Genomic DNA, 25815 nt, shown 5'->3' on the forward strand with positions numbered 1-25815 from the left:
CACTCCAGGGGAAAATTACTGAAAAATCCCCATAATCAAGAGCAAGGGTATAACATTGGGAAGAAGATCAAAGAGTGTCCCCCAGTGGTGGGATTCAAAATTTTTTTACTACCGGTTCTGTGAGCATGGCTTGGCGGGCATGGCTTGTCTTGGTGGGCATGGTTAGGTGGGCGTAGCAGGAGAAGGATACTGTAAAATCTCCATTCCCACTCCACTTCAGGGGAATGTTGCTGTAAAATCCCTAATTCCTCCCAATAAGTTGGGACTTTGGAGGCAGAGAATAAATGGGGACGGGGCCAGCCAGAGGCGATATTTGCCGGTTCTCCGAACTACTCAAAATTTCCGCTACCGGTTCTCCAGAACTGGTCAGAACTTGCTGAATACCACCTCTGATCCAACCCCAAGCTCCTCTTTTCAATTTCCATATCAGGGAATAATTTAAAAAAATGAAACTATAAATTCATTCTAAAGAACATTTCCCACATCATTTTTAAGCTGAGAATTAAATTATTGAAAGAGGGGATAAATGATACAATCCAAAATTGTGACCTAGACTAGTTTAAAATGTGGCCCAAATGAATTTCTACCAGTCTTTAACTAGAAAATCCAACATTCTATTTAAAACTTGAACCTCAATCTTTGCTGCTTCAAACATTAGCCCAAACATATGTGTACATTGATCCTGCACATAACACAGCACACCTAATCTTAAAACAAAGCACTTTTTAGATTCAAAAAAAACATTTTATTCAATTGCAATCATGATACAGCATTCTTATTCATATCAATCAGCTAAGATTTCCCTAAACAGTTGTCAGCTCTATTTTAAAAAAGAAACATGTGCATTGGGAAAACAATGTTTGTATTTGTAATAGTAATGCAGCACCAGCAACCAGAATACATATTTGGCTGCTCCCACCTGTACCTTATCATCAGTGCAAATTGATTTGATTTCTGAGCATTATGTATATTTAATGAACATTAGCCTGGATTTCTTAAATAATCATATCCTCTGTCAGATCTAGGAGGAAAAAAAATCCAGCATCTTTACATTTTGCATTGGACTCACCAAAGGGGTTCCAACCCACCTTCTCTCTGAGATGGCGCAGTGGGTAGAGTGCAGTACTGCAGGCCACTTCAGCTGACTGCTAGTTCAGCAGTTCAGCGGTTCAAATCTCACCGGCTCAGGGTTGACTCATCCTTCCATCCTTCCGAGGTGGATAAAATGAGGACCCAGATTGTGGGGGCTGACTCTGTAAACCGCTTAGAGAGGGCTGAAAGCCCTATGAAGCGATATATAAGTCTAACTGCTATTGCTATTGCTAATCTACTTTTAGCTTCAGACTTGCCCCGAAATTCTCTTGCATTAGAGAACTCATCATCCAGATGCTGCCCAGACCACAAATTGAGGGGAGTGGTTTGTTTGTTTTAAGCACTGGCAGTCCTGTAAAAGAGACAGATTTGGAGATGGATATATTGTGATTCAAATGCTAGGTGCTAGGTTTGGGAAAAAAATGTATGTAAACATAGCACCTTAGATGGGATGAGGATGAATATTACTGTGGAAGCAACCAGAAAGGACAGACGTTAAGGAGTGTTCTCTTCATTAAGCAGCAGGAGATGGATCACATCCTTCTGTTTGCCAGAATCCCCCCTCCCACATTTTCCCCAATGTCATCTCATGCATATAAAAGCCGTCTCACTAAAACCATCTATTTATATCAGAGGAAAGTCAAGAAGACACCAAAAATAAATGACAAAAGCAGAAATTGGAAATATTCCGATTGATAGAACACTACGGAATGCATTTTTCCTCCACCATATGGCATCAACATAATGCCACTTTGTTCATTTTTTTAAAAAAAGAGAGAAACATTAAAAAGTCAACAATGTGTTTTCTCTTGCAGAAGGAGTGCTTAGAAATCATTATTCACATTTTAAAAACCTTTATTGGATTTTATTGATTTAATTCAGAACATGGAACATAGATTATTAATAGAGTTGGAAGGGACTTTAGAGGTCTTCTAGTCCAACTCCTTGCTCAAGCAGGAGACTCTATACCAGTGGTAGTCAACCTGGTCCCTACTGCCCAGTAGTGGGCGTTCCAGCTTTCATGGTGGGCGGTAGGGATTTGCTGGAACTCTGCTTTATAAATTTTATAAAGTGGAGTTACTTCCCTACTTTATAAATCACCATTACTGTGGAACCGGTGGGCGGTTAGAAAATTTTACTACTAACAGAGATACAAAAGTGGGCGGTAGGTATAAAAAGATTGACTACCCCTGCTCTATACCATTTCAAATAAATGGTTGTCTAATCTCTTTTTGAAAGCCTCCAGCCATGGAGTGCCCATAAGTTCTGAAGGCAAGCTCTTCCATTAGTTGATTGCTCTCACCATTGGGAATTATTATTTTTTAGTTCTCGCTTGCTTCTCTCCTTGGTTAGTTTCCATCAATTGTTTCTTGTCTTGCCAAATGTTACTTTGGAAAATTGTTTGACCTCCTGACTTTGTAGGGGATCCTCAAATATTGGAACAGTGCTATCATGTCCCTCCTAGTCCTTCTTTTCATTAGATTAGAGATACCCAATTCTCAACATACACAATTTTAGGTAACGAGAAGCCTCTAACAATGATACTATCAGCGTTCCAAGTATCATGTAGAATTAAATCAGAGTCCAAGGCAAAATGATTCTTAAAGTTCCAATTTAATAAAGCAGACATTTTAGCACATCTGTGTTAATCCCAATTCTGGAAATGACATCAGAATTCCATCCAGTTAAAAGTTCATGATCTTGTCCCCACAATCCATCACATGGTCCAATCTTCTTCTTCCATGCTGGCATCCACACCCAACTGCTTCCGGTCAGATGTCAAAGTACAGAGACAAAGGATGACCTTGGCCTCTAGTAAAGAATGAAAACAATACATTCCACAATCCTACTCCTGTTTATTCCCCCCTCCCATCAACTATACTAATGAAACAGCATAATGAAATAAGAGAAAGTATGGCAGGCCAAAATTCTAAAAGGAATATAATTGCAGGCCTGACAGATACATCTTGCTACTTTTTCACTGGAGGTGATCATAAGTAGCTAATTGGAAGCCATGATGATATTATGTACATCATCATGCAAATGGTGCCAATTGTGCAATTAACATTGGACACATAATGGTGGAAATGATGTACAGTATGAAATTTGCATTGTGCATTGAGATCAAACTGCATGTGACATAACTTTTTCTTCAATGCCTACTCTGGAGATGTCAGCTTTCAACTATTATCCCTAATTAACGTATTTCAGTTGCTCTTTTATTTCTTTGCCATTCATGTGCATCAGGATAGCATTCAGAAACCCACATTATATATACAAGATTTTTTAACATTGAACCTTTTTCAAAATGCAATTGCTTATAAAAATGAAACAATCTGTTCTAGTGCCATGAAATATGGTAAATGTGAAATAAGTGTTATCTGCATTAGAAGGTCAAATCTGGTTACAGGTAGACCATGACTGAAAACAGTTCATTTAGCAACCATTTCTTTTTAATATAAAGTTTTTTTTAATTTTTTTTTAATTTTCATAACATATAACCACACGTATACTATTACATAGCAACATCATATTGTATTATTAAATATTTCCATCCATTCAACTTACCATCAACTCCCAAAAACAATTATTGGCTTTTCTGTTCTCCATACACCATATTTGTCACTTTCTTCTCCCTCTCTCCTCCCCCTCCCTACCTCCTTTCTTTGCTCTGTAACCCTTCTCTACTTCCCCTTCCTCTCTCCTTTTCTTTTCTCCCCTTTCCACTCCACCTTTCTCTCCTCCTTTTCCCCCCAACCTCTCTCCTATCCCTCTCTTCTTCTCTTAGCTCTCTCCTCTACTTCACACTCCTCATCTCATTTACTTGATGTATTTCAACTTGTGAGCCAGCTCCAATGATGGTATTTATAATTCCTTTTCAGTATACATATTTAATTTTAACATATATCTTCCTCCTTTTTAAAGAAAGAACAAAAAGGTATACATATATAATCATTATATTTTTAACCCCCCCCCCCCCGCCCTTGCCTTGGCTGAGATGTAGACCTGGTTACAATTCCCAGCTATTCTCATCATTAGGTTTATATAATTATACATCCTTACACGCCCCAAATTTGCAATTCTTTATAATCTCAATAATTTCCCATTGTAAGTATATTTCATGTTCCCTCTCCATTTTTCCATAACTTGGCTTAGGTTACCCTTAATTGTCTATAAATGGCAACCCTTACTGTTCAATGTTCTTTACAATTCCCTTAATCTACTATATAGAATAGCAAGCGGTACACATCTCACTATGTTCCTCATCTTAAAAGTTCTATATATGTCCATGTTTCATATATTTTAACCCATGCTTAATTCTTATTTCAGAGTTCTGCTCCACCTTAAATTTACCTACTGTGGTGGGAAAGAGCGACGGGAGCCATCTTAGTCTTTTATTCTTCCTTAATGTCCAGTTCCAAAATTGCAGATAGTTATACCAATCTTATTTTGAAATTTTGGTCCACCTTAAATTTAGTTAATTCAACTACTGTGAAAACAAAAGCTAGAGCCATCTTGATCTTTTGTAGACAAAAAAGAAAAAAAAAGACTTCATATTTCCCCAGTTCTTGATTTTGTTATTATTTTTTCCTTGGTACTTACCACTTCTCATTGGTTATAATTGATCAAAATATATTGATTGGAACAAACTTGCATTCAGCCAAATTCAGGTATGTTTCTCTTACCTCCTGCTTTTCCCAGTTCTGATTTATGGCAGTCGGTTAATTAAAATTTCCCACACAGGCAAGATTAGGTTATCAGTTGTCAGTAAGGAGATGGTGCTTTTAAAAAAATCTTTCTCCCTTGTTGCATTCCAGTTCTCATTAATTGGAGTTGCTTAAGATATGTTAGTTAAAAGACACTCAGACGAAGCAAATCTTCATTCTCCTAGACTCTTTTAAAATTGAGAGTTTGTGTTTAAGTGGGTTGTGTTTAAGTGGGTTTCTCTTCTTTCTCCTTTCTCTCCAAATTATTTCAAGCAAATGGCTGTCTTTGGGGCTAGTGATTCAACCCTCCATTTTCCCCCTTCTTTCTTTTCGCAAAAATCCCGATCTGTCCATCAATATTATTTATGCTCTCAAGCTTATTTGCCTTTTTTCCAAATTCTGATTTATAACTGTGGATTAATAGATCTTACCAGGCTTTCATTTCACCTTTGCACACTTCTGTTCAGCTGCTTTGGCCTGGAGCCAGCTTCTTGTGCAGCCATGTTGCCATGCTGCCACCCCGGCTCCGATTCACAAGGCAAATCGCTGACCTATGAGGAACCTGTTGTACTCCCTCTGGGTCTGATGAGATGCTGCTCCTTCTTCATCCCCCCCACCTCACACAGGGGTTCTGATCCAACAACAGATCTCGGAGATAGTTTGTCAGACAGGGTTCATGTGAGACTCTTCAGAGCTCACATCCCCCATGTCTGCCCAGCTGGAGAACTTCAGGTCGACTCATTTAATGACCACTTGAAGTAGCAATGGCACAGAAAAAAGTGACTTATCACCATTTTTCATGTTTATGGCCATTGCAGCATTCCCATAGTCACGTGATCAAAATTCAGCCGTTCGGCAACTGATTCGTATTTATGATGGTTGCAGTGTCCTGGGATCATGTTTTGTTGCCTTTTGAGAATTAAAGTCAGCAGGGAAGCCTAGTTCACTTAAGAACTGTGTTACTAACTTCACAACCACAGTGGCTTACTAACAATTGTGGCAGGAAAGGCCATAAAATGGGACAAAGCTCACTTAACTGTCTCACTTAGCAATAGAAATTTTGGGCTGAATTGTGATTGTAGATTGAAGACTACCCTGTTTCCCCAAAATGAGTGTTTGGCCTTATTTTTGAGGAGGCCTTATTATTCTTGAGGTACAGGCAATGGTGGGTTTCAAAAAATTTTAGAACCTCTTCTGTAAATGTGACCTGCTTTGTGGGAGTGGCTTGCTGGCCATGTGACTGAGTGGGAGTGGCTTGGCAGTCATGTGACTGGGTGGGCGTGGCCAACTTGTAAAATGTGGTGAAACTCACTTAACAACACTCTTTCTTAGCAACCAAAATGTTGGCTCAGAAACTCTGGCATTGAAGCACACAAGTCTTAAAGCTGTCAAGTTACAAGACCCTTGCACCCCTAACTTTAGAAAAAAAAACCCAAGGGTGTTCAAACTTGACAGCTTTAAGACTTGTGGACTTCAACTCCCAGAATTCCTCCTCTCACTCTTCATCTTGATGATGTGCAGACCGGGGTGTGTGGGTGTGGGTGGGCAGGGAGCTGGAACCAGTTCTAAACGGCATTGTAGATTTGTGGAATCTCTTCTATAGAAGAGGTTAGAACTGGCAGGAACCCACCCCTGGGTGCAGGAGACGGCGAGTGTGGTCACCTCATGGCTGCTGCTGTGTTGCAATATTTTTGGGGAGGGCTTATTTTAGCACATGTACTCAAAAGCCCAATTGGGTTTATTATTCAGGGAGGTCTTATTTTGGGGAAAACGGAGTACTTGTACATATAAGGTTAATTTAGCAAAGGTAAACAGTCTGAAAACTGGTGACACACATCAGAGATTGCCAAGAAACATACAGTTTTGATATTGATTCTGATTATTAGAGGTGCTTTTAAAATTCTAGATAGCCTCCAGGCCTGCATTTTTGCAAATTTCAAAACAAAGTTTGGGTAACTGTAAAGGTTATAAAGAGAAGAAAGGTTCTTTTTATTGTGTGGGGCATATGGATAAAAGAACAAGGCACACATTAGAAACTAACACTAATACCAACTCAAAGTTTCCATTAGCAGAAATGCCAGCCCTCCTTTGAAGTCGAGACTATTTTGAATAATGTAGTTCTGCTGAAGGCACTTGAATTGCCACGTTTTTAGCTGCTTTTACATCCCATTGACCTACCATTCAAACCTATAAAGGCTCCTATTTGCTTGAGAGAGAACAAAGTGGGATTAATATAGAAAAAGAAAAAGGGCTGATGCATTCCCCCCTCCCCCCAAAAAACCACCTGGTTTTAGGGCTTTCCTTCCAACTGCACAAAAAAAGGTTATTGTAATATTGAGGGCAGTTCAGATCAAGGCTTTAGGCCAGAGGTGGTATTCAGCAGGTTCTGACCAGTTTGGGAGAAGCGGTAGCAGAAAGTTTGAGTAGTTTGGAGAACCGGTAAATACCACCTCTGACTAGCCCCACCCCCATCTATTCTCTGCCTCACGAGTCCCAGATAATCAGGAGGAAATTGGGATTTTGCAGTATCCTTCCCTTGCCACACCCACCAAACCATGCCCACCAAGACAAGCCACAGCCACCAAGCCATGCCTGCAGAACCGGTAAAAAAAAATTGAACCTCACCACAGCTTTAGGCCAATTGAAAGCTAATTCTGGGCTGTTTTGCATTAGCTACTCCAGAATGCGGTCGCGTGAGCGATATTGGGTGTACTGAGGTACACCCATGTTACACCTGTCCTCCGTGAGCTGCACTGGCTATCAATTGGCCTCTGGACGCAATTCAAGGTGTTGGTTATTACCTTTAAAGCCCTACATGGCTTAGGGCCAGCGTACCTATGAGACCACCTACTGCCACATACCTCCCAGCGGCCGGTAAGATCCCACAGATTGGGCCTCCTTTGGATGCCGTCAGCCAGACAGTGTTGGCTGGCGGGCCCCTGGAGGAGAGCCTTCTCTGTGACTGCTCCGACCCTTTGGAATCAGCTACCCCCAGAGATACGGACCTTACCCACTTTCATGGCCTTCAGGAAAGCTGTAAAAACCTGGCTGTTCCAGCAGGCCTGGGGCTGTTGACCTCATTGTTGAGGTCCAGCCCCGATTAGAATGAATGCATGTGATTTTGTGATTTTAAACTGTCTTTTTTCTTTTTCTCTCTCTCTCTTTCTTCTTTTGTAAGCCGCCTGGAGTCCTTCGGGATTGGGCGGCATATACATTTTAATAATAAATAAGTAAATAAATAAGCTACGCGTGAGAGGGCAGTCACTTTAGTGCAGGCCTCTCCAACTATATGCAACCCTGCACAGCTAGTAATGTGGCCCCACAAGATTCTATAAAAAAAATTGAAAGATAAAGGATGTTTGTTATTTATATACTATTAACTATTAATGCACATTAACTATTATTTATTTTATATGAGGCCCAAGATAATTCCTCTTCACTCAATGTGGCCCAGACAAGCCAAAAACCTGGACACCCACAATTTAGTGCTGCTACTGCCATTCACTTGAAACCAGAATACAATGACTCTGTGAAGCTTGTGGGTAGCCGGTTATCATATTTATAGGAACCCTGGACCACTCTGCTTCCTGGACTTACTCTCTGGTCCAAGATACTGCTATTTTTTCACCTTTGGGAGTTTTTAAATGAATGGAGGATGTTGCCTCAGGCTTCTGATTGGTTCTGGCGCGCCAGCCGGCCAGCGGGAAAAATACACGCCACTGATTGGCTACCCGCCTGACAGCTGTCAAGTATAAATAGCTGTCAGGCGGGCTCCGTTCTCTGTTTGTGTTTTGCTGTTGACTGTTAGTTCCTACAATAAAGTTTGGTTAAATTCACCTCAGAACCTCGTCTTTAAAAGAGGAATGGACATCCAGGTGGACCTGGATGTTTTACAGATGATTTAACTTCTTCTCACAGTTTCTTCTCAGAATGAACTAGAGCAGGGGTCCTCAATCCCTCGGCTGCCCACCACTACCAGGCCATAGCCTATTTCGAATTGGGCCACATGAGTGGCTGAGCGCACCTCAACTTGCATAAGTGGCGGGTTGGTGGGTTACTCTCCCATGTACGCACTGGCCTGCCCCTTGTGCAAGTTGAGCTGCATTCCTGCATACCAGACCACAGCAGGTGCAAGGGCTGAGTGGGTGCACATGTGATTGAAAGAAACTATTACTATCTTTTGGTCTTCTCTACATGTCTTAATCTTTTGAAGATGGCAGAAGTGAAGACAGCTTGGTTTTTAACTGTTCCAGAGGGGCTGACATTCACCTCACAGTCAGACAGTCTAGGGCAATGATGTGCAGTCAGGGGAGGCAGGGGTGGCAGAGCCTCACCACTGTCATCGTGAAAAGAAAAAAAAAATCTAAAAGGAAAAAGGTGAGAGCTGAGGTCATGCTGATCTAGTTCAGTGGGTGGTTTCAAAAATTGTTGGAACCTACTCTGTGGGTGTGGCTCCTTTGTGGGAGTGGCTTGCCACCCATGTGACCGGATGGGAGTGGCTTGCTGCCCATGTGACCAGATATGAAATTATGAATTAGTACTTAGGTCGGTCCAAGTAGCTATTCAGAAGTTAGTGGTTAGAAGCAATCGTAGAGCAAGATATGGAATTAAAACCAGAAATATTTTGTTGGCTATTTGACAGGGAGTATAATATATATTTAATTTTACACATGTTAGCAGCTGCTGGAATTGTGTTTGCACAACAATGGAAAAACAGAGATATGTAAATGAATAAATATTACAATGTGCAGGAATAAATAAATTGACAATTAAAATCAAGAAGGCTTTGAATACTTTTTCACGTGGGATTGGTTTTAGCAATTGCCAACTAATGGAAACAGAAATTTGAAATCCAAAAGTATGAAAGAATACATCAATTATGTAAGGAAAGGTCCCTAAAATGTATAAGGAACTATTACTAGATCATTATTAATGCGTAGATAACTGTGGGACATTACACACCCACCAGTGGTGGGTTTCAAAATTTTTGGAAACCTCTTCTGTAGGTGTGGCCTGCTTTCCGGATGGTGGAACCTCTTCTAACTGGTTCAGTAGATTTGACGAACCATTTCTACCAAATAGGTGCGAACTGGTAGGAACCCACCTCTGACCTAGTTGCTGCCTGAGCCTGCCTCACCTCTCCTATGTCAGGAATTTGTAGGCTTTTAACCCTTAAGTTAAGCAAAGGTTAAAAGCCTAAATATTCCTGATGTAGGGGAGGCACGCAGTTCTCCTGCCTCACAGTAGAGGGCGCTCTTTTAGAGACCTTTTTTAACAGTTAAGCAGAGTCATCCACGGAAGCCAGGCAAAGAGCCATGCTGTAGCACAGATGCTTTCCCCCAGCCTCTTTCTTTTGGAAAGCTCAGATCGGCTCCCCTCCGGCTTCTCTGCCTCTCCTCTCACCCCAGCCTGCCAGCATGAGGTGAGTGGGTGGACTTTATTGCATTCCAGGTATTTCCCACCCAGACAGCAGGCTGCATTTGCAATGGTGGTGGTGTTTGGGGAAGGCCACAGGGGAATGAGGGGAGGGATGGCAGAGGAGCTGCTTTCAAGCCACTGGAAAAGATATCCAATCCAACTTTTGTGTGTATGTGTGTGTATGTGTGTGTGTGTGTGTGTGAGAGAGAGAGAGAGAGAGAGAGAGGTGGAGGGAGAGAGAGAGAGGGAGGAAGGAGGGGAAGGAAGAAGAAAAAGAAAAGGAAACTTATTTAGCAAAGGGGAAAAAAATGCTGTCTCTTTAAATCGGAACTGAGCATACCTGGCTGTGGAATTCTGGTAGTTGAAGTCCACAAGTCCACAAGTCTAAAAAAATTTCTGCCTCATCAGCCATAAACCTCACCGCATGTCACTGGTCTAGGACACTAAGAAAAAAGAAATATCTGCTGCAAACTCCACATGGCATCTGGAAGGGCATCTGGATAGTAAACTCTCAACTTTATACAATTGCCTGACTCTACCCTGAATTAAAGGGATTACAGGATTGTAAAAAGGGAGTTAGAGAGACCTAGGACATGGAAGTACCTTGAAAGAAAAAGAAAGAAAGCTGTTTGGGATACCGGGGGGTGAGGGGGGTGGGGTGGAGTGGGGTGGGGGGTAATTGCCAAATAGGCCTCACCTAGTTCAAAGTCATGTTTGTGTCATATTGTAGTTTCAAAAAGCTAGCTTCCTTCATATTTCTTACCCCCTACTCCTCTGTTTAAATAAAATGCTACACTTTAGGGGGGAAGAATCATCCCAGGTGGCCTGTCCCATAAAAACAATTTAAAAATGCAGGATAAATCTCCAGAATCTCATTTTTTTTCCCCACTGAAGGAAACCATTTTTTCCCCCTAGCTAGTGTTGTGTCAAAATTCTCTTTATCATTTTTCCTCCCATTTCTTCCTGCCTTGAACAAGGGGAGGAGTTTTGCTTCATCCATTTCTAAAAGAAAAAAAAATCAATTAGAGCTCTGTTATAAACTTAAAAGAGACAAAATTATACCTCATTTTCCCACCTACATTCCTCGTGTAGCAAAAGAGCATGCCTGCAGGGATTTTTCAAACTGCTATTGGAAGCAACAGCTAATCGCTGCAAAGGGCTTTTTAACACCCAGCTGCCACTTTTGGAATCTCTTCCTATTTCTTGCTTTCTATTATATATAGCTAGGCAAAGCAAGAGTGTGCAGTTTCCTGATCTGGAGAATTCAGATATAAAATGGTTGCAAATAAGCATTCCCTCCGAATGTTCAGATTTAAAGTACTCAGAATAGAATTCTTTATTGGCCAAGTGTGATTGGACACACAAGGAATTTATCTTTGGCGCATAAGCTCTCAGTGTACATAAAAGATATAAGTGATAAATCATGATCATAGTCATCATGAAAATACACTCATCATAAATCATAATATACAACACTTAGTGATACCCATAAGCTACTAAATAAGCAATCAGCATAAATCATACTAGGAAACTAAATAAAATAATATAAATCGTAAAAATGTAAGCAACAAAGCTATGGTCATAAGTAGAAAAGGAGATAAGTAATAGGAAAGATGAGGAGGAGAAGAAGAATAGTAATACAGCTTTGCTAAATAGTAAGAGAATGAGCAAGGGGAGAAGAGGTAAACAGGTTGAAGTTGAACACTTTCTCTCAACCCAACCACCTCACAGGGTTGTTGTTGTCAGGAAAATAGGCTCAGATAACAAGGCAAAATCAATTTATATCAAGATCAACACTTGATTGACAAACCTCCCCTCCCCCCCCCAAAAAAAATAAGGGAAGGGTCCTTGCACAAATTATTTGTGTCACGCTCATCTCCAGTCAAAGGATGTAAATATTAAGCACCAGAAAGTTTCAAAGAAAAGGAGAGGGAGGGAGGGAGAGAGGGAGAGAGAGAGGGAGGGAGGGAGAGAGAGAGAGAGAGAGAGATTGTATATTGACACTCAACAATTGTGGGCAGCTGACAAAAAAAATGACGTTACAATAAAACGGTTCACTGACAAATCCGCGATAGACATATGCGCGCCGACAAAACCGCGACGGACAAATGAGTGCCGTCAAAATCGCTAATTGATTTTTGACAAAAGCGCGATGACAAATGCGCGCCGACAAAATCGCGTCATCAACAAACTATAGACAGCCCAGTGAGTGTGCTGGGCCTTTAACATAGTGGGACGCGTATACGTACGTTATAACCCTAACCCTAACCCTAATTTTTTTGGGATTTTATTGTGCTTGTCATTGCGCTTTTGTGGGTGCAATTTTGACATCTCAAATTTGTGGGTGCGATTTTGACGTCGCGTTTTAATCGGTGCTATTTTGTCGGCGCACATATGTCTATCGTGCAATTGTTGGGTCACGCAATAAAACATAGAAGATAAGGACAAAAGATGGCAAGCACAATGAGATGAAAGGTCTCATTCTGCTTGGGTAAAGAGCCAGATCTTCCTTGGTCTTCTAAACAGAAGCAGAGTGGGGACCCGCTATAGAGAAGGCATACTTCTGAGGTGTCATTAAATAACATTGTTTGATTGAAGGAACCTGGACTCTACTGGATCAAATTAGGTAGCTGACTTAATGGGAGACCAGTGGTCTCTCAAGTAAGCAGGCCCAAAGCTTTGTAGGCCTTTATAGGCATTAACCAGCATTTGAATGCACTCGAAGTAAAGTGACAACTACAGCAGCTCCTCAAACACAGGTGTGTCACATGGACATACTAAGGCATACCCACCATTGCTTGTGCGGCCAGTTCTAATTATTAAACTTCTCCACAATCTGTTGCTAAATTTTGGCATTACAATTTGCCAGCAAAAGCTAGCCACAAAGATGGAATCATTCAAGCCAATTTTTTTATCTTTGAGTTTTAAGATTTGTAAGGACATTTTTTTTACATATAATCCTCGACTTACAAGTACAATTGAACCCAAAATTTCTGTTACTAAGCAAGACATTTGTTTAGTGAGTTTTTATGACCTTTCTTGCCACAATTGTAAAGTGAATCGCAGCAGTTCTTAAATTAGTAACATGGTTGTTAAGTGAATCTCGCTTCCCTATTAACTTTGCTTATCAGAAGATCGCCAAAGGTGATCACATGATCCTAAGACCCTGCAACCATCATAAATACAGTATGAGTATTTTGCCAAGCGTCTGAATTTTGCTCACACGTTGCAAAGGTCATAAGTATGAAAAATGGACATCAATCTGGTACACCAGTTGCGTCCCTACCTGAACCGGGAGGCTCTCACAACAGTCACTCGTGCCCTTGTGACCTCTAGGCTGGAGTACTACAATGTGCTCTACATGGGGCTGCCCTTGAAGAGTATTCGGCGACTTCAGCTGGTCCAGAATGCAGCCACGTGAGCGATCGTGGGTGCACCTCGTTTCACCCACGTAACACCTATCCTCCGCGAGCTGCACTGGCTGCCTGTTGATCTCCGGGTGTGCTTCAAGGTGCTTGTTGTCACCTACAAAGCCCTTCATGGTATTGGATCTGGGTACTTGAGAGACCGCCTACTGCCAATTACCTCCACTAGGCCAATAAGATCCCATAGATTAGGCCTCCTCCGAATTCCATCAGCCGGTCAATGTCGACTGGCAACTACCCGGAGGAGAGCCTTCTCGGTGGCTGCTCCGACCCTATGGAACGAACTCCCCATGGAGATTCGTACCCTCACCACCCTCCAGACCTTCCGCATAGCCCTTAAAACCTGGCTGTTCCGACAGGCCTGGGGCTAAAGACTTCAACCCCACCCGAATAGTATGACTGTTGCGTTTTTTAACGATGTATTGTCTTCATGTGTGCACTTTGTTTTGTACTTCCCTCCTCCTGGATTGTGAGCTGCCCTGAGTCCCCTCAGGGAAAAGGGCGGCATATAAATAAAGTAAAATCTAAAAATCTAAATTTTTCAGTGCTATTGTAACCTCAAACGGTCATCACAAATGAACTGTTGTAAGTCAAGAGTATTTGCACGTGCAATCCACCGCCCCTGCAACACCCAGCTGCTTGTTGGGGCTTGCGCAGGTGCCACACGCTGTGTGTGCGTGCGCAATTGGCCAGTTGCTTTAAAAACAGGTATAGAACGCGGACGGGCGGGTGGGCCAAACAGGCCAAACAAGTGGCGGTACACCGCCACTACCAGTACGGTGGCTCCCACCACTGATATGTTGCAATGGCAAAACTGCAGTTCAGGCCTCAGCAGGCTTTAGAGGCCACGGAAAGTTTCACAGGAAACTACTAGCTTGTGGGTTACGCATGTAGCCAAAAACCACAGAAGGTGTGCTTGACTATTTTTATAATTTCTATATGTCTATACCTTATCTGTCACATGTCACCTTCCTCTTATGAAACCAAGCAAAAGCAAAGAAATGTATAAATACTTGCCTTACACTGTGTTCAGGGTTCCTCCACCTTTAGGACGCATTTTGATTCAGCTGAATAAATGTGTTTGGCTCACCAAGACAAACCTTAACTCAATCTTTTATTTTTCTACTGAGTCATACCTGGGAACCTGCATAAACATCAACATCTGTAGTGTGATGGTGCCTTTGGGTTCTTAGGTAAAAGCCATGCTTAATTTTTAAGCTGAAAGCTAAGGGCCCCTTTCCCCAGGAAAATAGTTAGAACTGTGACAAAAATGAAATGTAGTACTGATTTACATATCAACATTAATTACACTTAATCGCCATATGCTTAACCATTTCCACTTTCTGTCCTCATATTGGTTTGATAACAATATCTGTATATCTTTAGGGAAACGGACCCCAAGATTTTTGGATGTCTCAGTTTGTACACTTTTGAACTAGTGTTGTGTTCTTATGTCTCAATTAGATGCCTCGAGTAGCTAGAAAAAATACATTTCTGTATGATACATGGACCGAATGGATCACATAGCATATATAGCAGAGTTTACCACCGTGAGTAACTCACAGAGCCAGTTGAATTGTATCTAGTGACTGCTTTTCTTCCATGAGAATTCATTCAATTAGCAAGCAAATCAGAGATGTAGACAGATTAGGGGGTTAAAAAGAAGGTCAGGCCCACCAATTGTATCTAAAATGGTATCTAAAAGGTAAACACTGTGGCAGTACAATGACAGGTAATTACTTTGCCAACAAAACAGGAAAAAGGGAAGTGTATATGTTAATGAAAGTCAAGGGGGTTATCTTTATGTAATTAAAGTTCTGTGCTACTAACCACTGAAAATAATAATAATAATAATAATAATAATAACAACAACAACAACAACAACAACAACAACTCCGCCGTTGCCGGTCCCAAGCCCGGATGAGAAAGGAGGAGGGTTGGGGTCAGGTTGGCAACTGGCCCCATAAAAAACCCCCGCCAACCTATACAATATGGTGAAAGAAACGAATACAAATTTTATACCGCATCGGTCATCGTGCGGGTTAACAAGGGCCACGGCGGATGTTGGGGTCCCTGGACATCCGTCGACAAGTGGGCTACAAGTGGACCAGCCAACAAAACGACAAAAATATAGTGAAGATGAAAAACGTGCCCTAATGGCCTTTTACTACAACTCAGAGCCAGAAAAAGAGGTTATTTAAAGCGAATGTATGAATTATGGAAACAACAATATCCAGATTCAAATGTTAGTGAACAACGACTAGCAGATCAAAGGCGATATATTATACGGAATAAAGTGTTTAGTGAAGTTGAACTTGAGGAAATTCAGGCAAATTGCAAAACCAAAAAAACAATATTACAAGCGGAAATAACTGATATTCAAGACACAACTAAAGACATTATAGTAGAACTCCCAGAAGAAGCTCTTGGGAGGAAATAACACCACCACCACTAGAACCAGTTATCACTGAACCAACTGATGAACTAACTCAAAAACAAAAAGTATTGAAGGATAAGATCATGGAGCATTTTCTGCTTAATGAGGAAAGGCAACGTTTACCATCACTAAAAACTGTGCCTAAGAAAATTTTGGCCCCTATCATGAAAATGCAGTGTTTTCAACAATTGAATTGAGATCCAGCTTGGAAAAGAACCAGTTAATGTACAGCGCTGCTGTAATAGTCACTAATGAACTAGGCATTAAAATCAAAGTACCTAGTCACACAACAGAAAAAGCATCAAAGCCAAAGTGGAAAATCCGATTAGAACAAAAAGTCAAAAAATTAAGGACAGATGCTAGTAACTTAAAGAACATGCATGAGCAACGGCTTAAAAACAACAAAATCATAGATCGGCTAATCAGAAGAGATAGACTGGATACAAGAAACATCAATGAAGCTGTAGAGATTGTAAAACAGCAGATAACAGCAACAGCTAAAAAAATTGAAAGATATGAGGAACGAATCATCCAATATAAACAAAATCAGCAATTTAGATCAGACCAACAGCATTTTTATCAAAGTCTTAATGTGAATGGTGACACCAAAGGTGAAAAACCAGAAAAGCAGGCCACAGAAAATGCAAAGGACTACAATAAGGAAGCAAAGTGGATACACGACTTTGAGAAAAGCATTGGCAACAAACAAATGCAAGTATTAGAAATAACAACTGAGATGGTCAAAAATCGAGTAAAAAAGATAAAGAATTGGACATCACCTGGAAAGGACCAATTACATGGTTTCTGGATCAAATATCTGACCAGTTTATGTGCAATATTGGCCAGGAAACTGAATGAAATTTTACAAAAGGGCCAAATTGATGAATGGTTGACAACCGGAAAAACATACTTGATTCAGAAAGATGCAACTAAAGGAACAACACCTGAAAACTACAGACCAATAACATGCTTGCCAACAACCTTCAAATTACTCACAGGCATTATTGCAGATAACATGATGGATTATTTGGAAACAAACAACATCTTGCCAGTAGAGCAAAAAGCCAACAAAAGAAGGAGTAGGAGCACAAAAGATCAGCTCCTAATTGATAAAATATAGCAATAGCAATAGCAGTAGACTTATATACCGCTTCATAGGGCTTTCAGCCCTCTCTAAGCGGTTTACAGAGAGTCAGCATATTGCCCCCAACAATCTGGGTCCTCATTTTACCCACCTCGGAAGGATGGAAGGCTGAGTCAACCCTGAGCCGGTGAGATTTGAACCGCTGAACTGCTGATCTAGCAGTAGCCTGCAGTGCTGCATTTAACCACTGCGCCACCTTGGCTCTGATATTGATAATAAATGATATTATAAAATATATTATTGATATAAATGATATTATAAAATTGTAAGAACAGAAAAAACAACTTGAATATGGTCTGGATTGATTACAAAAAGGCATTTGACTCACTGCCACATAGTTGGATCATAAAATGCTTAGAAACAACTGGCATTAGCAAAAATATTACATCCTTTACTGAAAAAGTGATGAAACAATGGAGAACTGAGTTGGCAGTAGGGAATGAGATCTACGGAATGGTTAATATTAAGCGAGGAATTTTCCAGGGTGATTCAGTTTCACCTCTTCTCTTCATCATCGCAATGATCCCACTATCGGTAATCTTAAAAAAAATGAAATTAGGCTACCAAAAAGCCAAAGAAGCTGAAAAAATTTCGCATTTACTATATATGGATGATTTGAAACTCTATGGAAAGTCAGAAATAGAAATCCAATCATTGACAAACACAGTCCGAGTATTCAGCACAAATATTTCAATGCAGTTTGGCATGGAAAAATGCACCACTGTATCCCTAAAAAGAGGCAAAATCACTGCATGTGAGGGAATTGAAATGCCCAATGGCCAACTAATTAAATGCAACGAAAATGAAGCCTACAAATACTTAGGCATTCTGCAGTTGAATAACATCAAACATGGAGAAGTAAAAACTATTGTCAGGCGAGAGTACACCAACAGATTTAGAAAAAAATTGAAAATTGAATGGTGGAAATACAATCAAGGCCATAAATAACTGGGCAATACCAGGTATAAGATACACAGCTGGTATAGTTAACTGGACACTAGCTGATTTGGACATTTTGGACCGAAAAACCAGGAAACTAATGACAATGCACTACAGTTTATATCCACATGGTGATACTGATAGACTCTACCTGCCCCGAAAATCAGGTGGCAGAGGATTATTACAAGTGAAGCAAACAGTTGAAGAAGAAAAACATGCACTGGCTGATTATTTAAAAGAAAGTCGAGAACATCTATTAATCGAAGTAAAGAACAAAAATCTACTGAAGGCCCAACAGACGAAACAAGAATACAGAAAAGATGTGATAAAATCAAGAATGGAGAATTGGCAGAACAAAGCACTGCATGGCCAATTTCTGGAAAAAATAAAAGATAAAGTGGACAGTGAACAAACTTGGGTATGGTTAACAACAGGTGCATTAAAGAAAGAAACAGAGTCACTAATCCTGGCTGCGCAAGAACAAGCTATCCGCACAAATGCCATTAAGGCCAAAATCAAAAAATCCTCTGATGATGCCAAATGCAGACTTTGCAAAGAAGCTGATGAAACTGTTGATCACATACTCAGTTGCTGTAAAAAATCATGCAGACTGATTATAAATTGCGGCACAATTCAGTAGTACAAATGATCCATTGGGATTTGTGCAAAAATTATAATATTAAAACAGCAACAAACTGGTGGGAACATCAGCCTGAAAAAGTCACCGAAAATCAGATGGTCAGGATCTTGTGGGATTTTCGCATACAAACAGACAAAATACTGGCGCATAATACACCAGACATCACACTGGTTGAGAAAAATAAGGTCACAATCATAGACATCGCAATACCAGGTGATAGCAGGGTTGTCGAGAAGGAACATGAAAAAATCGCAAAATACCAGGACTTAAAAATTGAAATTCAACAACTATGGCACAAACCAACAGTGGTAATTCCAGTGGTAATTGGCACACTGGGTGCTATTCCAAAAGCACTGGAATTACATTTAAAACAGTTAAAAATTGACAAAATCACCATCAGTCAAATGCAAAAAGCCGCACTGCTTGGATCTGCACGCATATTAGGAAAATACGTTACGACGTCCTAGGCCCCTGGGTGGGGCCCGACTAGTAGCCAATGCCAAATCCGGCGAAACAACTGGCCGCTGTGATACAATTGTATAATAATAATAATGATGATGATGCAATCTGTTGACTTAAAAACTATGTATTTTGGCTGATCTGGGGCATTGACCTTGGAAGACTATGGAGCCAAATAGTAGGAATTAGTATAATGATTTTGTTCCCAAGGACCCAACTGCACATTTCAAGCAGGTCAGGAACTCTTGGAAACTCTTGCCATACTTCCTTATGGTGATTTAAACATTAAGCTACAGACAATGATGAAAGCAGCAATAACTTTATTATTTACGCTATAGATGTCAAAGTCTCTGAATTTTTAATTTTCCTCCCTAATGTTTGTATCATTCATATGTTGCGTATTCTTTGAAAAAAAATTAAAAGAAAAAAAAATACCGCACACATTTTCATACACAGTTCTTCCAAAGAACCATGTTTTATATGTCAGTGAAAGTGTATATTTGTACAATGCCTTATACAGGGGTGAAATGCTCTGAAGTCTGCTACCGGTTTGCATTGCTAGCGGTTCGCATGTGCACTGCGGGCAATACTGTGTGGCACTGACAAAGGAGGATTAAGAAGCCTTTTCTGAGTCTGCAAAGGTAAATAGAACAGCAAGAGGGAGAATAGTTGTGCCACACGATTTAGATTAGCCAGAAAGCAGATTTTACTGCTTTCTAGCAAATATAGATTACACAGCACAGCTGATTGTTGCACAGCTAATCATCAAAATTATTAGCATTTTTTTTTTTACTACTGGTTCAGGAGAACTGGCCCGAACAGGTAGCATTTTACCCCTGAAAAATAAAATATCCTAGGAAATATTGAAAGGCAGAATATTTCTCTTGATGTGAAAAGAAAGAAACATGTTTTAAAAGACAGAATAGCTGCCTGTAGCTTCCTGCCCATCCCCACTTTGTCAATGGGCCATTAAGAAGGCCAAGTGAGTCCACTTTACATAATAAAGACTTCTCCACTTCAGCTCCAGGAGGATGGGATTAAAGCATGATAATATTGGCCCCAACTCACCACATGGCGTCTGAGAACTCAACCAAACCTGGATTCAAAACGCAGCCTAGAGAGTTGCCCCTGCATCGCCCCCTGGGAATCTGACAACCAATCAGAATACATTTCTTACACAGGAACAGGAAACAGAGAGGTGGGACTGAACAGGTTATAAAAAGCCTTGCAAGCCCCTCCCTCAGCCCTTCTCTTCTTCTCCACCAACATTGAAGCATGTGATTACCTTTTCTGTTCAGGACTCAAGCCATGTGGTCCTGTCCACCAATAAACTATCTTTCCAAGCAGCCTCCATGTCTCCAGTGTCTTTTCCCCGACTTGGAGCCGAACCCAGAAGGACATTTCTTTCATCAGTGCACATATAAAAGTCAAGAAAGCATGTGTAAGCCCTCATTTTTCCCATTATATATACATTTCTGTAATTATTTGGATTTGCAAAATGGAAAAATTCAGGCGGGAGGGAAATGTAAATATTGAAGGGTAACTGCAGTTTGTTGTTGCATGAGAAATGCACATAAGGTAGGTGAAGGTAGTAAACACTTCATATAACAGGAGAAATATTCTAGCTGTGCCCTCCACCATTTAAAATAGAGGCGGGCAACCTTTTGATGACCTGAGGCTGTGCAAGCAGCCCTTCCTGATGGATTGCCTTGCTTGGCAACCATTGGAAGTTATGATAATAATAATAATGATAATAATAAATAAGAACAGCTTCATAATCAATCCTCACATTTACAGCTATTGCAGCATCCCACAGTCACATGATCACCATTGGGGTAATTACACTATGTCTCACTTAACAACCACAGTGATTCATTTAATGACAAAAATGAAAGTGATGTCATAGGTGGTCATGTGGTTTTTTTAAAAAGCAATATTTGCTCAGCAACCATTCCCTCTAATGATGGAATTGCCAGTAAGTGAGGATTATGGTAAATGTTCATTCCAGGGCTCAGGCAGTGTTGGAAAAAATAACCAGGCTGTGAGGCTGGTGAGGCTTTCATATGTTGTTGTTTCTTCTTCTTCTTCTTCTTCTTCTTCTTCTTCTTCTTCTTCTTCTTCTTCTTCTTCTTCTTCTTCTTCTTCTTCTTCTTCTTCTTCTTCTTCTTCTTCTCCTCCTCCTCCTCCTCCTCCTCTTCCTCCTCTTCCTCCTCCACCTCTTCTTCCTTTTCTTCATTTTTTCCTCCTCCTCCTCTTCCTCCTCCTCCTCTTCTTCTTCTCTCCTCCTCTTCTTCTTCCTTTTTCTTTATCTTCTTCTTCTCCACCTCCTCCTCCCCCACCCAGGAAAAGGAATTTGAGTGTATCAATAAAATTGCTAATTGTTTTGCAGCTTTTAAAAGATTTGTCCTACAGGATATTATTTTCTCCATCACACCTTAAAATGTGACACTTATTGGTTCCCAGGAATCATTGACAGACAGCATTCCGCAGTTCCATAAGTATTCAGCGAGCATTTCTCCAGACCTAAGGCAATATATAATTTCATCCATCCACCTACTGCTTCTGATAAATGACTTAGCCAAGACTAGACTTATCCTGCGAAAGCCCAGGGGCCTTGCCCATTTCACTTCTGGACAGTGGGCAGAGATCTCTTCGCTCCTTGCTAGCAACTGCAGAGAAGCAGAACACTTGCTTAAGGCTGGAGGACAGCCGTATCTTCCCTCTCCCTCCCAGCCATTCTTAACAACATCACTGTTTCATCTAAGTGGACTAAGCCTGGATTTATCTAAAGTCCAATAGAGTTTCTATCAACTCTCCTTGAAATTCTTCAGGTGGCTATACTTTCAATAATAGGTAACACAGGTGCTAGGTATTGACTAAACTGCCATGTAGTGTTAAGCATGTTTATAAATCTGGAAATTATGCACATGATACAGTAAACAAAACAGATTTAGCCTATAACATAAATATGCATTTTGATACAGAGCCATGCTATTATTCTACTTTGTGTATTTTCTGGCATTGTTATTTAAGAGCAATGGCAGGAGATACATAGAATTAGCAGTAGAAAAATCATTTGCCTTTGGTTAAAATTTGGTAGAGGTTATTGCTTTTGAACATGGAATAGAGAAAGGATAGGGATGGGTAGCCATATCATTCATTAGGCAAAAAAAAAGTGTAATGCCTTGTTCTTTCTTAGGCTACACAAAAGTTTTAACATTTAAAATTATTTATTGAAAAGTAACCGTAAAAATAAATTATATGCTAACATGAAACATATTTAAGATAGTATTACTAATGTACCTTTTGTATATTCATGCTGTGAATTATATCTTTGATTTATTGAAGAATATAGGGTGAGGAAATATATTGCCAATATGTGCCAAAGATCTACAAGGCTTTTAATGTGACCCTGCTGGAGAGTAATAATATATGAATGTTTCCATATTCTAGTCTTTTCTATATTCCAGTGATGGCTAACCTTTTCCAGACCAAAGCGCACAAGTGTACGAATACATATGAACCCCCAAAATGCAATATGTGTATATAGTCAATCCATTTTTTCCAGTCTCGTTTATATCTCAGTCCCCTCAGGGAAAAGGGCGGCCTATAAATCCTAATAAAATACTAAAATATCTCTCATTTGAATGGTCTTTAAGATATGCCGATATTTTAGCCATCTCGGCTAGGTTTGTAACTTTCAATGTCCATTCTTGAGTTGTAGGCAATATACTATATACAAAACAAATATGGGACTAAGAAATTACAGATAGCCTATGTTTAAGATTAGGAATAATCTAAACTGCTCAAAGTTAGTGCAACAGGAAGAAGCTGAGTTCAATGCAGAGATGTTACTAACTTCTTTTTTTTATATCCTTTGTCTTAATATATCTTAGACTGTGTTTGTTAAAAATCTATACCGTGTACGGGCTCTGGGAAGTCGGGGGGGGAAGGGAGGTGGGGTGTTAGGGGGGAGGGGGGAGGGGGATATATAGTAGGTGTTAGATTTCAAAGTAACGCGACTGCACTTGTATACTGTTGCTCTTTAATTCCACTGTAAAAATAGGACAAGCTGAATATATTAATAGATAGTAGAAATACACCGAAGGGAGGAGTAGAGGGATAGAAGAAAGAGGGGTAGAGAGGGTGGGAGAGAGGATTGGAGGGAGGGTGAGAAGGAAGGGAGGGAGTGGATCAGGAGAGAGGAGTGATAGAGGGGGAGGGGAAGTAGGGTAGAGGGGAATGTTGGAGGGAAGATGGAAAGTTGGAGGGGGGCGAAGAAAGGGTGTATGGAAGGTCGAAGAGGTACATTGGGTTTCTATTTTGGGGGGTATTGTTGACAAGAGGAATGGCTGTGTTTATTGTTTAATGTTATATGGCCCCTGTTATGCACAGTATATATGTGACTGTACGAAAATGAAAATGGAAAATAAAAACACATTTACACCGGAAAATGCAATATGTGCATGGCCCCCCATGCATGCCCCTGTCCCCGTGCATGAGTGTGAGCCCCCCTGCATGCATCCCCCTGCTCATGTGCATGAGGCCCCCCCCTGCATGCCACCCACCCCATGTACATATGTGCATGCCTCCCACGCGCCACCCCCCCACATGCGCAGAAGTGACCCGAAGACCAGTTGGCCAGCGGGAGACATGTGCACATGCATGGTGAAGCTGCACTGGGATGACAGCTCACATGCCCACAGAGAGAGCGCTGCATGCCACTTCTGGCATCTGTGCCATAGATTCGCCATCACAGTTATATTCCATGCTCAGCATGGAAACAGCCAATACTTAAGGCAAAAAGATTCCTAGATTTCATGGAGTATTGAAAGCAAACCCATGCTTCCGGGGAGGAGCCTGCCGTCGCCGGTGGCTCAAAGGAGCTGCCCTCAGAGTTCTGGTCTGTATATCTAAAAAATCTATAGATATCTCTCCTTTCAGGCAAGAAAGGGGCAGGGAGGAACTCAGTCGTTAGAATCTCTTTGTAGTTCACAGCCTTTGTTTTTCGCTGTGAACGGAGAGAGGTTCAACAAAAGCTGAGTTGTTTTTTTTTTTTACTCCAGCCAGATCTTCTCAGCTGTTTTTTTTCAGCTCAAGGCAGGTCGTCCCCCCCCCTCAGGACAAATCTAAGCTATTTAAAATCGATTCGAGCAGCGACCATTCCTGAGAACCTTTTTGTTTATTATTATTCAAATACCAGCTTCAATTTTACAAAAAACTCCTTGTTTAACTGCTTTTCAAAATGGCGATTTTATAGCTTTCGCAGTTGATACATGATATATTTATCAGCCCTGTTTTCCTGAAGACCTCTCTTTATTAATTGCCAAAGTTTACTGAAAGTATTTTATTTTAAATCAAGGTGCTCAGAGACTTTATTTGTTCTCTTTTTTTCTTTTATAATGGCTCCTAAGTCAAAACAATCTAAGCGTTTTTTTTAATAATACATCCCAAGTAATCGCTACAAAGCCACAGTCTTTGCCTTCTACGCCCCCTACTGGAGATTTGTTAACGAAATAATTTCTTTTTGAAACTCTTAGAGAATTTAGAGAGGAAATGAAGCAATTTATTTCAGAATTATGTGATAAACTTGATGCCAAGATCGCTCAAACAAAGGAGGATACCATCGGGGTTATAACTGTGATGACAGATTATATTGCAGGAATGGAGGATAAACTGGAACTTTTGGAAGAAAGCCAATTCTAATCTGACATCTAAAATTGAAATGTTGCAACAGGAAGTTGAAAGGCAGAGAGACAACTTGTTATGACAAACTATAAAAAGACTGCGGTTGCAATAAGAGTTAGGGGATTGCGTGGAAAACGAACAGGAGAATTTGAAGCAGACCTTTTTTGAGGCTTTCAGTCGTTTGGTGGGAAGTCCGGGACTTAACTTTGATGGCAGATCCAAAAAATTTACCGCCATAATTCGTGGACAGCAAAACAGAGACAGCTTCCGAGAGATATAATTATATATTTGCCACAAAAGAATCCAGAAACGTGATACTACAAGAGTTTTACATAACAGGCTGCGAATTGATGGACAGGACTTGATCGTTTTTAAAGAAATACCACCCCAAATGTTAAGAGCCAGGAGAGACTATGTTTTCCTAACTAAAGAACTCAGAAATAATCAAATACAGTACAGATGGGAGGTGCCATTTGGTATTACAGTTACACTTGATGATCAAAAACATCGCCTCAATTCAGTTTGTGAAGCTCGAGACTTTTACCACAAGATCCTAAAGGCGGGACTTCCTGAATTACCGGACTTGGAGAAAGACAAGGAGAAGTAGAAGAGAAACAACCAAACACACAACTACAAGGCGGGAGGTATCGTTTTTCCCCTCCGGAAGGGCAGAAGAGCAGAGATCAAGGATTTAGTTATGCTTCCAAAACATTTGCTTAATTTTAACCTGAATATACTTTGTGACTCTGTCTTGTATAAAATGGTATAGTGGTATACCGATGAGAGACATTAAGGCTGAAAGAAATGATGCTGATTTCCTCAGAAAATATACTGTATGGGACTTGAAAAAGACTTGATGGATAATT

Source organism: Thamnophis elegans, chromosome 3 (genome assembly GCF_009769535.1).
Source record: "Thamnophis elegans isolate rThaEle1 chromosome 3, rThaEle1.pri, whole genome shotgun sequence".
In the NCBI taxonomy this organism is placed as follows: Eukaryota; Metazoa; Chordata; class Lepidosauria; order Squamata; family Colubridae; genus Thamnophis; species Thamnophis elegans.